This window comes from Dama dama, chromosome X (assembly GCF_033118175.1).
Source record: "Dama dama isolate Ldn47 chromosome X, ASM3311817v1, whole genome shotgun sequence".
In the NCBI taxonomy this organism is placed as follows: domain Eukaryota; kingdom Metazoa; phylum Chordata; class Mammalia; order Artiodactyla; family Cervidae; genus Dama; species Dama dama.
In genome coordinates, this window is record NC_083714.1 from 98,757,960 (window position 1) to 98,769,874 (window position 11,915).

Genomic DNA, 11,915 nt, shown 5'->3' on the forward strand with positions numbered 1-11,915 from the left:
TTTCAGTGTCAAACCTTGGGCAATGTCTCTAGGACAAAGACCATAGTCACAACTAGACTCTCATTGATGCAAAATGGAGAAGGCTTCCAAAATAGATTAACCAATCCATATTTTTTTTCTTCCAAAGAGCTTTATTTTTTAGATCTTATTGTGATGAAAACACTCAACATAAGATCTCTGCTTTTAACAAATTTTAAGTATATAATACATTATTGTTGACTACAGGTACAATGTACAGCAAATCTCCAGAGCCTATTAATCTTACCTAACTGAAACTTTATGCCTGTTGATTAATAACTTCCCATTTCTCCCTCTACCCAGCCCCTGTTTACCACCATTCTAGACTTTAATTTTATGAATTTGATTATTTTATTTTTACCATTTATTTATTTGGCTGTGTTGGGTCTTAGTTGTGGCACGTGAGATTTTCATTGCATCATGCAGGATCTTTCATTGCAGCACCCAGACTCTCTAGTTGTGGCACATAGGCTTCAGTAGTTGCAGCATGCAGGCTGTCTCACAGGCTCTAGAACTCATAGGCTTAGTGGCCCTGTGGCATGTGGGATCTTAGTTCCCTGACCAGGGATCAAACCTGTGTCCTCTGCATTGCAAGGTGGATTCTTAACCACTGAACCACCAGGGAAGTCCTGAATCTATTTTACATACCTCATATAAGTGGAATCAGGTAGTACTTGTCTTTCTGTGTCTGGCTTATTTCACTTAGCAAAATGTCCTTGAAGTCCATTAATGTTGTTTCATATGGCAGTGAGAGTGTTAGTCGTTCAGTCGTGTCCAACTCTTTTGTGACCCCATGGACTGTAGCCCGCCAGGCTCCTCTGTCCATGGAGTTTTCCAGGCAAGAATACTGGAGTGGGTTACTATTTTCTACTCCAGGGGGTCTTCTTGACCCAGAGATCAAACCTGCATTCTCTTGCGTCTCCTAGATTGGCAGGCAGATTCTTTACCACTGCGCCACATGGGAAACCCGCTATCATTTACATGTGACTCTTACATGTGAAATCTAAAATATGATACAAGGACTTCCCTAATGGTCTAGTGGTTCAAAATCTGCCTTCCACTGCAGGCGGACGCAGGTTCAATTTAACCTATGGGAACTAAGGTCCCACATGCCCTGGGGCAATTAAGCCTGCAAATAACTAGAGAGGCCTGCATGCTGCAACAAAGACCCAGCAGAGCCAAAAAATAAAATATGATACAACTGGACTTATTTACAAAACAGCAACAGACCCACAGACATAGAAAATAAATTTATGGTTAACAAAGGGGAAAGGGGATGGAGGAGGGATAAATTATGATTTTGGGATTAGTAGATATATATATACTTTTTTTTTTTTGGTTGCACTGGGTCTTAATTGTGGCATGCAGAAATTTTAGTTGCAGCATGTGAACTCTTAGTTGTGGCATGTGGGATCTAGTTTCCCTGACCAGGGATCAAATCTAGGCTCCCTGCATTGGGAGTGCAGAGTCTTAGCCACTGGACCACCAGGGAAACCCCAGAATATATATGTTCTTAATCACTGATGCTGTACACCAGAAACTAACACAACACTGTAAATCAACTATACTTAAAAATAATCTAAAATATAGTACATCCAATGTTTGGGCTTCCTTAGGGATGGTTTCTATTTAGTGACTTTTCCCCTGTGTATGGTTTATACTTTCTTTTTATGTATTTATTTTTGGTTGTGCTGGGTTACTCTGTTACTGTGGGCAGGCTTTCTCTAGTTGTGGTGAGCGGGGACTACTCTAGTTGCGGCTCTCTAGTTCCAGTGTGTGGGCTTCTCATTGTGGTGGCTTCTCTTGTTGCAGAGCAAAGGCTCTAGAGTGTGGGCTCAGTAGTTGTGGCACATGGGCTTAGTTGCCCTGCAGCATGTGGGATCTTCCTGGACCAGGGATCAAACCCATGTCCCCTGCATTAGCAGGTGGATTCTGAACCACTGGACCACCAGGGAAGTCTGGTTTATACTTTCTATTTTCATTGCAATTTAAAATGTGGACATTTGAAATAATGTGGCAGCTCTGGAATTCAGATTCTCTCCTCCCTAGGGTTTGTTGTTGCTGCTGTTTAGTGACTTTTCTTAACTGATTTTGTAAAGTCTATATTCTTTGTTGTGTGTGCTCACCAAAGTGACCTTCATTAACTTAGTAGCCAGCCAATAGAGATTTCCTTAAGTCCTTTGAACCAGGTCTTCAACCTTTGCCTAAGGTTTCTGGGTGTGTCACTGCATGCTTTGAAAACTCCAGCAAGGTAGTTTACAGATCTGCCTTAGAAGAGTTTTCCACAGGGTGTCAAGATCACCCAGAGGTGGAAACAATGCCATTTGTAGCAACACAGATGGACCTAGAGGTTATCATACTAAGTGAAGTAAGTCAGGCTTGGAAGGACAAGTACCACATAATACCACTTATATGTGGAATCTAAAAAAAAGAATGATACAAATGAACTTAAACAGACTCACAGATCTCAAAGTCAAATTTATGGTTTACCAAAGGGGAAAGGTGGGGGAAAGTGATACATTAGGAGACTGGATTGGTCATATACACACTGCTGCTGCTGCTGCTGCTGCTAAGTCGCTTCAGTTGTGTCTGACTCTGTGCGACCCCATAGATGGCAGCCCACCAGGCTCCCCCGTCCCTGGGATTCTCCAGGGAAGAACACTGGAGTGGGTTGCCATTTCCTTCTCCAAAGCATGAATGTGAAAAGTGAAAGTGAAGACGTTCAGTCACATCCAACTCTTAGCGACCCCATGGACTGCTGCCTACCAGGCTCCTCCATGGGAATTTCCAGGCAAGAGTACTGGAGTGGGGTGCCATTGCCTTCTCCACATACACACACTACTATATATAAAATAGATAACTAATGAGGACTTACTGTACAGCACAGGGAATTCTACTCAATGTTCTGTAATAACCAGTATGGGAAAAGAATTTGAAAATGAGTGGCAATACATATATATATATATATATATATGGATAACTTACTCACTTTGCTGTACACTAACACAACATTGTAAATCAGCTATACTCCAATAAAAAAATCACCCAGAGGTGAAAGCATACGGTCTCCTCAGTTCTTTCCTGGGCATGCTTGCAATCCTGCAGTTGCACATGCATGTGGCCTTCCAGATTCCCAGAAATATGTCAGAGTTTTTCAAAGGTCCCTCTGGACATCTCACTCCCAGTTTTTCATGATTTTTTGGTCAACTTGTTGATTCCAGCTGTTATCACCACCTCAGGCAGATGTGATTCAGAGAGAGCTCTGTATCAGGTCAAATAAAGACAAGCCCTGTAAGTGAAGGTTTCCAGGGAACTGCCATACAGATCAAGAATGACAATTCTCTGGGCCTCACACTCATTAGGATGGTTACTATAAAAAAGAAAAGAAGTGTTGGTTCAGATGTGGAGAAAATTAGAACCCTTGTGCACTCTTGGTAGGAATATAAAATGGTGCAGCTTCTATGGAAAAAAAAATATGGCAGTTCCCCCAAAATTAAAAAAAAAAAAAAGCAGAATTACTATATGATCCAACAATTCCACTTCTGGAAAAATATCCAGAATAATTGAAAGCATAGTATGAAATAGGATTTGCATACCCATGTTCATTGTGGCATTAGTCACAAAAGCCAAAAAGTGGAAGCAATCCAAGTGTCCATCAATAAATGAATGGATAAGCAAAAAGCGGAATATTCATACAATAGAATATTATTCAGCCTCTAAAGGGAAGGAAATTCTGACACATGCTGCAATACGAATGAACCTTGAGAACACTGTGTGAAATAAACCAGTCATAAGAAAACAAATACTGTATGTTTCCACTTATGTGAGGTATCTAAAGGAGTCAAATTCATAGAAATGTAAAGTAGAAAGGTAGTTGCCAGGGACTGGAGAGGGGCAGGAGGCTGAGTGGGGAGATGTTGTCTAATGAGTCTAGAGTTTCAGTTTTGCAAGATAAAAAAGTTCTGAAGATTTGTTTCACAACAATGTAAATATTCTTAACACTCATGCACTGTATACTTAAAAATGGTTAAGGTAGTAAATTTTATGTTATGTATTAAAAAGTGAAAGTGTTAGTCGCTCAGTTGATCCCACAGACTGTGGTCCACCAGGCTCCTCTCTCCATGGGATTTTCCAGCCAAGAATCCTGGATTGGGTAGCCAGCTATTCCCTTCTCCATGGAATCTTCCCCACCCAGGGATCAACTCAGGTTTCCTGCCTTGCAGGCAGATTCTTTACCTTCTGAGCCCCCAGGAAAGCACCTTGTTGTGTATATTTTGTTACAATTAAAAGTACATGGACACCTACTATGTGCCTGGCATTCTGGTTCATCTTTATACACCCAGTGCCTGCATATCATGAGTGCTCCTTATCATTCCCTCTCAGCAACATTTGACTCCCTTCTTGAAATGCTTTTTCTCTTGACTTCCAGAAATCCTTCCTTGGTTCTGTTCCTGCCACACTGGCTGCTCCTACTCAGTCTTTTGCCAGTTCCTCCTCATGACACTGACTTTTATACCTTGGAAATGCCCCAGGGCTTAGGCTTCTAACCTCACCTACTTTCACTTCCTAGGTAATTTCCTCTGGCTGTAAATGAATTTGACCTTCTGATGCCTCCTAAATGTGTTGTCTCCAGCCTGTACCTCACTCCTGACCTTTAGTCATATCCAATCACCTATTTAACATCTCTAAATGACATTTCAGAAGCATTTCAGAGTTCACAAGAACAATACAAAACTCCTAATCTGCTTCTCCAGCTCTCAGCTTAACTAAAACCTTCTGAGTCTTTCTTAACTCCTATCATCCACACACCCTGTATCTAATCCATCAACATAGTCCTTCAGCTCTACCTTCAAAATAATTCCAGAAAACATCTCCTCCACTGCCTAGTGTCCAAGGCACCAAAAACCACTGCATGATTTACTGAAATAGCCCCCTGTCTTTCTTGCTGCCCCTTCCCTTACTCCCTGCCTTCTGTGTGGTCCACACACAGAAGCCAGTCTGATTATGTCTCTCTTCTCTGCCCCAAACCCTCCAAATGGCTCCCTATCCCACTCAGAATAGGAGCCAAAGCATTTCAAATGGTGGTGAAGCCCTGCATATTCTGCCCCCACAACATAACTTTTGTGACTCACTTGCTCAGGATGCACTGATATCTTTGCTGTTCCTTCTCCCAGAATGCTCTTTCCCCAAACTTCCAAAGACTTCATTCCCTCAGGTTTCTACTCCAATGTCACCTGATCACAGAAGTTTCTGTGATCATCCCAGATAAGATAGCAACCCTTCCTATCTCCTAATCCATTTTCTCTCTAATTTATATATAAATACATGTTTACTCATCCATTTATTCACCACCTTTCTCCTCCAAGGACATTGTTCTGTTTATTGTTCCATTCTCCAACACTTAGTACAGGTACCTGGTGTGTTGTAGGCACTCAATATACATTGGATAAATGAACGAATAAATGTTCAGTAATTAGCTGTTAAATGAAGATTAGTATGTTACTTTTCAGAACATCAGAGCAAAACTTAATTTCTCAATTGCCAAACAATCCATTTTCCAGAATGTGTTAAGAGAAAATTAATTCATTGAGTCATATCCACAAAAGAAGGCGAAATGTTCCAAGGAGAAATTCTAATATTAAAGTTGACCCAACCAGGTTTGAGCAGAGCCATGTTTAACTTCAAGATTTCTGTTTTAAGAAAGATTTTGACTGAGATATATATACTTGAAACTCATTCCCACAAATCTGGAATGCCTAAACGTTCATCCTAGTTTGGATTTCTTCCACATGTTACTCAATCATGACAGGTGGGTCCTTTTTGATCCTGACGGCCTTCCTTGTGACAACTTGGCATGACAGGCATGTGCATCATTCTTCATTCTCTGGTGACTGTCCTGTTAATATACAGCAGTAAGTAAATAATCAGACTGCTGGTTTGAAAAGCAAACTAAAAAAGGATTAAAGACTTAGGAATACATCTTAATTCAAATAAGATGCTAAGTCCTATTTGCTCCAGGAAAAAAGGTGAGGTAAAACACTCACTGTGGAGGTGAAGGGGGGCGGTGGTACTCCTACTATCAGAAGTTTTAACAGCACCAGGAAGGTTGTTGAAAGTCAACCTTGTGTTGAAGGACAGTTCAGTTCAGTCACTCAGTCATGTCCAACTCTTTGTGACCCCATGGACTGCAGCACGCCAGGCTGCCCTGTGCATCACCAAATCCCGGAGCTTACTCAAACATCATCAAGTCGGTGATGCCATCCAACCATTTCATCTTCTGTCATCCCCTTCTCTTCCCACCTTCAATCTTTCCCAGCATTAGGGTCTTTTCCAATGAGTCAGTTCTTCCCATCAGGTGGCCAAAGTATTGGAGTTTCAGCTTCAGCATCAGTCCTTCCAATGAATATTCAGGACTGATTTCCTTTAGGATGGACTGGTTTGATGTCCTTGTAAAAGCATCAGTTCTTTGGCGCTCAGCTTTCTTTATAGTCCAACTCTCACATCCATACATGACTACTGGAAAAACCATAGCCTTGACTAGATGGACCTTTGTTGACAAAGTAATGTCTCTGCTTTTTAATATGCTGTCTAGGTTGGTCATAACTTTTCTTCCAAGGAGCAAGCGTCTTTTAATTTCATGGCTGCAGTCACCATCTGCAGTGATTTTGGAGCCCAACAACATAAAGTCTCTCACTGTTTCCATTGTTTCACCATCTATTTGCCATTAAGTGATGGGACCAGATGCTATGATCTTAGTTTTCTGAATGTTGAGTTTTAAGCCAACTTTTCTACTCTCCTCTTTCACTTTCATGAAGAGGCTCTTTAGTTCTTCTTTGCTGTCTGCCATAAGGCACAAAAAAACACTGATTTACTGAAATAGCCTCCTAATTGTCTTTCTTGCTGCCCCTTCCCCTACTCCCCACCTTCAAAAACAAACAAACAAACTCATAGAAAGATAGCAGATTTGTGTTTGCCAGAGGTGGGGGTGGGAAAGGGGGAATAAGATGAAGATGGTTTAAAAGGTACAAACTTCCAGGTATATGATAAATAAGTACTAGGGATGTAATGTACAACATGATAAATATAATGAACACTGGTATATGTTATATATAAGAGTAAATTATAAGAGGGTCACAGGGAAATTTTTTTTCTATTTCCTTAATTTTATATTTATATGGAATGATGGATGTTCACTAAACTTGTGATAATCATTTTACGGTGTATGTAAATCAAGTCATTATCTGTACACTTCAAACTTATATAGTGCTGTCAGTTCAGTTCAGTTCAGTCGCTCAGTTGTGTCCGACACTTTGCAACCCCATGAACTGCAGCACGCCAGGCCTCCCTGTCCATCACCAACTCCCAGAGTCCACCCCAACCCATGTTCATTGAGTCGGTGATGCCATCCAACCATCTCATCCTCTGTTGTCCCCTTCTCTTCCCGCCCTCAATCTTTCCCAGCATCAGGGTCTTTTCAAATGAGTCAGTTCTTCGCACCAGGTGGCCGAAGTATTGGAGTTTCAGCTTCAACATCAGTCCTTCCAATGAACACCCAGGACTGATCTCCATTAGAATGGACTGGTTGGATCTCCTTGCAGTCCAAGGGACTCTCAAGAGTCTTCTCCAACGCCACAGTTCAAAAGCATCAGTTTTTTGGTGCCCAGCATTCTTTATAGTCCAAATCTCACATCCATACATGACTACTGGAAAAACCACAGCCTTGACTAGATGGACCTTTGCTGGCAAAGTAATGTCTCTGCTTTTTAATATGCTGTCTAGGTTGGTCATAACTTTCCTTCCAAGGAATAAGCGTCTTTTAATTTCATGGCTGCAGTCACCATCTGCAGTGATTTTGGAGCCCCCCAAAATAAAGTCAGCCACTGTTTCCACTGTTTCCCCATCTGTTTGCCATTAAGTGATGGGACCAGATGCCATGATCTTAGTTTTCTGAACGTTGAGCTTTAAGCCAACTTTTTCACTCTCCTCTTTCACTTTCATCAATAGGCTCTTTAGTTCTTCTTCACTTTCTGCCATAAGTGTGGTGTCATCTGCATATCTGAGGTTATTGATATTTCTCCCGGCAATCTTGATTCCAGCTTGTGCTTCCTCCAGCTCAGTGTTTCTCATGATGTACTCTGCATATAAGTTAAATAAGCAGGGTGACAATATACAGCCTTGACGTACTCCTTTTCCTATTTGGAACCAGTCTGTTGTTCCATATCCAGTTCTAACTGTTGCTTCCTAACCTGCATACAGGTTTCTTAAGAGGCAGGTCAGGTGGTCTGGTATTCCTATCTCTTTCAGAATTTTCCACATATAGTGCTGTAAGTCAACTGTATCTCAATAAAACTGGAAGAAAAAATAAAGATTTTCTCCTCATTGGTTTGGAGCAATTTTATTACAATGTGCCTTTGTGTAGTATTTTTCATGCATCTTTTGCTGGTGTTCACTGAATTTCTTGGATCTGTTAGCTTATATTTTTCATTAATTTTGGAAAGTTTTAGGACTTTATTCTTTACACACTTTTTCTGTCCCCTCTGCTTTTCTTTGGGGTTTAGATTTCCTGCATATTAGGTCACACAAAATTGTTCCACAGCTCATATATGCTCTTTTTATTTTTGGAGATTCCTTTTCCCTTTTTCATTTTCTTAGTTTCTATTGCTAGGACTTTAAGTCATTAATGTTTTTCTTCTGAAATGTCTAGTCATTAATCCCATCGGGTGTGTTTTTCATCTTTAGAAATTCACTTTGGGTGAATATTCCATGTCTCTGATAACTTTTTTTAACATATGGAGTGCAGCTTTTAATAACTTTTTTTTTAGCATTATTCTCTCCTAATTCTAACATATGTGTCCATTCTGGGTCAATTTCCATTGATTGATTATTATGGGTCCTGTTTTCCTGCTTTAAAAAAAATAACATTCTTATTGAGATATAATTCACACACCACACAATACACGATTTAAAGTGTACAGTTAAATGTTCTTTTTAAAGGATACTTACAGGCTTGTGCAACCATCACCACAATCAGTTTTAGAACATTTTCAGCACCCCAAAACCCCATACTCCTTAGCAGTCATTGTCTTTTTTTCCCCCAGTCATATCCCGCACCCCACCAGCCCTAGGAAACCACTAATCTACTTTGTATTTCACTTGCCTATTATGGACATTATTTACAAATGGGATCATACAACATGTGGTCCTTTGTGACTGGCTCTTTACACTTAGCATATGTTTTTCAAGGTTCTTCCATGTTGTAGTATGTACCTCTTCCTTCTTTTTATGCCTAGTCATTTTTTTTTGGTGGGGGGTAACAGACAGTGTGAATTTTACCTTATTAGGTACTAGGGTTTTATTATTATTATCCCTATGAATCTTCCTTATCTTTGTACTGAAATACAGTTACTTGGAAACAATTTGATTTTTCAGGTTCTTCCTTTAATGATTTATTAATTGGGTATGGAGTGGTACCAAGTCCAGGGCTAATTATTCCCCACAACCTTCCTGTGTATTCCATGCCCTGTGAATTATGAGTTTTTCCAATTGACCTATGTGCCAGGCCTGTTTTTTTTTTTTTTTTTTTTTTTTACGTGTAAACACTGCTATATTTATTTATTATTTATTTATTTTTGGCTGCACTGGGTCTTCGTTGCTGTGTGGGTTTTCTCTAGTTGCGGAGAGCAGGGGCTACTCTCTAGTTGTGGTGCATGGGCTTCTCATTGTGGAGGCTTCTCGTTGCAGAGTATGGACTCTAGGCGCACAGGCTTCAGTAGTTGCAGCACTTGAGAGTTGTGGTGCATGGGCTTAGTTGCTTCACAGCATGTGGAATCTTCCCAGACCAGAAATAGAACCCATGTCCCCTGCATTGGCAGGTGGGTTCTTACCCACTGGACAAACTAGGGAAATCCCAGGGGTTGTATCTGTAATACCATTTTGACATGGTATCAACAGAATTTGCCAGTGACAAAGGAGAATCAAGCATGATATATCTGATCTTTGGCTTGCATGACAAACTTGGTTGAGATGAGGGTGACAGGAGGGTGTTTGAGTTAGGGAAATTCAAGAAATCTGTTTGGATGGGTTAAATCTGAGATGCCTTATGAGACATCCATGTGAAAATGTGCAACAAGCCATAGCATATACGAGTCTGGTAACATCTAGGCCAGAGACCGAAATTAGTGAATCTTACAAATATTTGCAATAATTAAGGCTAGGAGACAAGATGAAGTCACCTAGGGACAAAATATTGGCTATAAAAGCAAGGGGGCCAGGAGCATGGCCAAGGATACACCAATATTTGGAAACGATAAAAGTGGAGCAGTAGTCAGAGATACAGGAGAAAACCAAGAGAGTAAGGGCAAGAAACTGTGGAATATGCTGAGTGGTCACAGGAAGGGTTAGAAGTAACTGCCGGTTTGGGAAGATTGTTAATCATCAGTAATCTGGTTAAGAGAAGTCTCAGAGACAGGGAGTGATAGAAGCCAAACTGAATTAAGTCAAATATGCCTTAGCAAGTCCCTGATGGCCCACTGGCTAGGACTTGAAGCTTTCACTGCTGGGGCCTAGGTTCAGTCCTTGGTCAGGGAACTAAGATCCTGCAATATGCCAGTGGCACGGCAGGAAAAAAAAAAGTTAAATATGCTCTGGGTTGTGAGAAAGTGGAGACTGAGGAGAGCCAGAAGATTGGCTTTGTGGAGGAGCATAACAATGGAGTAATGCCTAGAATAGTAGAAAGAAAGAAAGTGAAGTCACTCAGTCATGTCCGACTCTTTGTGACCCCATGGACTGTAGCCTACCTGGGTCCTCTGTCCATGGGATTTTCCAGGCAAGAGTATTGGAGTGGGTTGCCAGTTCCTTCTCCAGGGGATCTTCCCAACCCAGGGATCGAACCCAGGTCTCCTGCATTGCGGGCAGACGCTTTAACCTCTGAGCCACCAGGGAAGCCCATAAAGTAGTATATGGGGCCAAAATTCACAGGTAAACATGCCTGTGGATGTTGACAACACAGTCCATTGAACAATCTAGATGGCTATCAGTAGGGGAAAAAACAGGGAAGTTGCTCAGTCGTGTCCGACTCTGCAACCCCATGGACTGTAGCCTACCAGGCTCCTCCATCCATGGGATTTTCCAGGCAAGAATACTGGAGTGACTTGCCAGTTCCTTCTCCAATCAGTAGGGGAACAGCTAAACAATTATACATTTATTCCATGGAATACCATGAATCAATTAAAAAGGATACATTAAACCACTGTTCGTTATATATTAGTAACTTTTGAAAGTATCAAAACAACACTTGAAAAAAAGTAAATGATGGGTGGATTCTATCAATATCAAATGTATCAATATTCTGAGTGTAATATTTTACTATAGTTTGATGACACGTTACCTTTAGGGGGAAGTGTTTAAGTACATGGGATTCTGTATTATTTCTCAAAACTACACGAGTCCACATCTCAAAATTTAAAAGTTGAATAAAAAAAATATTTCCAGTACGTACATAATTGGGGTTTCTTAAGCCCCACAGAGAACATTTATCTTGCCATCAAAAAAAAATTTTTTTTTTCACTTTGTGAATAAAACGAAGAGAGGTTGGGATGGGGAATCTCAACGTGGTTTCCCCTGGCTATGGGGATAGACAGCTTTGAAGGCTTCCAGAACCGCCCCCGCCTCAAGGGTCCTGGGTCGCCCCTCCCTAGGAGTGTGCGGGAACTACAAATTGCTAACGGGGCGGCCCCTCTAGCCCACCTCGGAGGTCCACGTCTTGTTAGCCCAGAAGATAACACCTCTAGCTGTCCGAACTGGACCGAATTGAAGAATTTTCGCCCTTTTCCGCTCAGCGAGGGAAAGACTCTCTCTCGCCCACCCGTCCGCGGTTCTCTCAGACAGTCATGCCTTGG